We start from the raw sequence: 3,701 nt of genomic DNA, 5'->3' as shown, positions 1-3,701 counted from the left end.
GGGGAGGGATGGCGGGAGAAGCCCCAGGGGAGGGCTCGGGGGGGAAGGGGCCAAAGCTGTTGGGCCATGCGCCCGCAGCCCGGCCTGAGGCGTGAGGCCGTACCGTGTCCCCGGTAATTCACAGGCACGAATCCGAGGGGTTTGCCCCTCTCCTCCCCTGGGTAATCCTGTACGTGGAGAGAAATAGGAAGCAGGGCCCCTGTGTTTTCACTCCACTGAGCTGAAGAAGGAAGGCAGTGGTGTGGAAATGAGGTTAAACCAGCGAAGCAGGCAGCTTTCTGCACACAGCTAATCCGGCTGCTGCGTACAGCAGCTCTCGGTGAATTCCTGTCCGGTGGGTGAGTTGGGGACAAACCCAGGCTCGCTGCTGGGTGAGCAGGCCAGGGCAGGAGAGAGGAGATGGAGAGTGAGGGGAAAAGAGGATGCGGAGTGGGGTGTGAAGCAATTCTCCTCCACTGCCATGGAGGAGCAGGCCACCTGAGCAAGGGCTGCACGTTTGGTCCTGAGCAAGACAAGGGGAGCACCAGGTAAGAAGCAGCACTCAGATGTCAACTTTAAGACTTTGGCTGCAGCATCTAATTTACAGTGTAGGTGTCACCATGCCCTTTGAGCAATCCATTGATGTTCTCTAGAGCTACCTACACACCTCTCTCTGTTTCCCTGTTGCATAGGGGTGCATGGACTTGATACTGCACCTGCAAGCTGTGCCAAAAACAGACCACTGGCCTGGCAACACATCTGTGCTGAGATATGAGCAGCAGCTGTGAGGGACTCATCTCTAAGGTCACATTAAAAGGTCCAGGTGAGAATGGGATCCTGTGGATTGCAGGGCTGCAAGTGCAGAGGCTGGATGTCAGAGTGGTGGGCAGGGGCTGACCAAGGAAATACTAGCTGCTGATCAGCACAGGTCAACTGGAAGACTGCACTCAATCTCACCTCACAATTACCTCCAGGCAGTAATTAACTCATGCTTCCTTAAACAGGCTATTAGGAGAGAATGCTTGGAGGAGAGCCCCTGGGACATGTCCCACTTCAACTGACAGCAGCAGCACTGAAGTGCTGATGAAGCAGCCCTAGTGCTGGCATCTTCACTGCCTGTTGTCAGGAGCAAGAGCACATTGGGGAGACAAGGTTCTACCTTGCTTTATGCTGAAATACATTGGGAAAAGTGGCACAGGAACTAATGGTCCAAAGCTTTGGCTCACTAAACCTAATTAAGGGCTAAGCAGAGGGGAATTTGGCAGTGGTATTTTGTGAAGCACTACATATTGCTTCCTTGTCATGTGCGGTTACCCAGAAGGTATGGGGAAGGTAGTTTAGTTTTTACCTACTGGGGACACAAGGAATGAGAGCTGACTCTCTAGACTGATGCCATTAAGACCTAACACATAAACAGAGAAAAACATCGTATGAGAAGCAGCTAGAGTGAGACTAGATGCAGGAAAGAAAACAAATTGGAGAAGAAACAGCCTATCTGTAACCCAAAACACCACTAAGGAGACAGTGCAACAAGCATGGACTGTAAGAAGAGTTGGACTCTCAGGTACTGCAGAGGAGAGGAGGAGGTCATAGCCTGCTTTAATACATATTTTACTTTCCTGTTTTGAATCTGACAGCCTTATATATATGTTTATTTCAGCTTTAATAAAACAGGGCTTACACAGTTCTCACAGAGCTACCCTTCCTCAAAAGGGGGAGGTGATGGGGGGGAATTATTTCAGATTTGCTGCAATGGAGGAGGGAAAAAACTATTTTAGATTTGCTGCAAAAGCCATGGCAGGAAACAAAGACAGTCTAGCATGATAGGGCTGTAAGGCTTGTCCTGATAACTAGAGGACTTGAGTACGCACTGAGAGATGCCCTCCCACAAGGACTTTACTAAGCCTGCATGCTCAGCACGCTCCCTGAAACTGCAGCATCCATGTAATTCCCCTGCAAAAGTCCATCCCTCTCTGTCAGCAAAAGTAGATGCTGAAGCTCTCAGCTGAGTAGTGAATTTCTGGCAGTACAGAATAATTCAGCTTCCAGCTGCTGCTGCACAGAGAATTAATCAGGGCTGAAGAACTGGAGCAGAGGAAACCCTACAGATTCCAAGAGGATGGTTGGTTGTCACCCTGGTTATCTGTCCCCAGTGATGTGACACACAAGCTGTGCAGGGGAAGCAATGAAGAGTTTGCTTGCTGCTCTCTCCTGTATTTTGAGTGAAAACAAGGCAGAGCTTCATCCCTCTGACTTAGCCAAGGGTCTAGGTGTGGGAGGGGAGCACAGCTCTTCTCCAACAGTGTCCATAGATCAGCAGTGGTAAGAGTTTGGCACAGAATGATTTTTCTTCTTGGCTGGACTTATTCTAGTGACAATTGTCTCTTTCTCCTTTCCTTCCCCCCTGCCTGTGCTTGGAGAGTTTGCACCAAGAGTAAAAGACCCATTTCTAGGCTGCCAGGGCAAGAAGTGCAAATTAGAAACCAACCTCCTGTGGAGTTATAGAGAGGAAAATACCAGTCATACAGCATTACAAACTAATGCTTCTATTTTGTCAAGTTTGAAAGTAATGGAAATTCTGGGAGCTTAAAGTGGTTCAATTGGTCAAAAAAACATGGAGATACGAGCCCAAATAATTAATTTGATTCCCCCACATAACTTTCTCTTGAGTGGTGTTCTTCAGGCAAAATAAGTTTCCCAAGGGAGGCAGGGGGTGATGCAGGAGAACAGAGTGAGAGAACATGTCTATTATGTATGTTTTGTTAGCAGACAAGCTTCTTGCTCTGGAAGGGGAACAAGTTATGAACTCGGGAATAAGCAAACAGTGGAAAGTAGGTCTCTGAAAATCCTCAAGTCCTATCCGGTGACATTTTAGTTTTAACTGAAGCAGATGACCAGATGACAGTAACTGGCTCTATTTTTCTCTTTTTCATTGCACCTTGGCACTAGTCTGAATGCCACTACAGCTGCATCCTCTCCCACCAACATAAGCCAGGGTCCAAAGAGTGCACTTCTGACGTGCTGTCTGCCTCGTGCACAGCTAACGTGTGCGTACACCAAGACAGGGAAACATCTTGGGTTTTCTTCCCGTCTGAGCATAAGGGTGAACTTCTCTGAGGAGTGGCTTCTCTCTCCCAGTCATCCAGAGCTACAGGGAGAAGCGAGAGGAGGTGAAAACCACATAGCAGCTAACAGCTTCCTGTTCTTAGATTAGTACAAGTTAGAGCCATGAGGGAAGGCTACATCTGAGCTATGCAACTGTGAGTTACTGAAGTGCAAGGAAGCCTAGGCTGGGCTGCTCTGCTTCCCCACCCTCACTGGAGCTTTCCTGCATCAGTATAGTGGAGATAAGTGTGCCAACTCTGTTACCATTGTACACTCCCCCATCTACTCACTTGTTTAATGAAAACGCTGGAGAAAAGTTTGCCATTTGAAGTAGGACAGCAGAAAATTGCAAAGAATACTGCTTTGAATCAGGGACAGGACAGATAAAAGCACAGAGACCCAAAATCACTCTCCCATTACACAAGTAGGCTCAAACATAAGACATCACTCAGCACCAACAAATTTAATTCTTCCCTCTTCAGGACAGGAACAGGGCAGATATCCCTGGGGTTACATCAGCAAGCAGAAAGAGGGGAAAGGGACAACTGTGCTGGGAAATCCCAGCTAAACATGCAGGCAGCAGAACCACTCTACTCAAGACAGCCCAGACTCGTGTA

Source organism: Pterocles gutturalis, unplaced genomic scaffold, assembly GCF_000699245.1.
Source record: "Pterocles gutturalis isolate BGI_N339 unplaced genomic scaffold, ASM69924v1 scaffold46092, whole genome shotgun sequence".
Lineage (NCBI taxonomy): Eukaryota > Metazoa > Chordata > Aves > Pterocliformes > Pteroclidae > Pterocles > Pterocles gutturalis.
Note: the sequence above shows the minus strand (reverse complement) of the source record.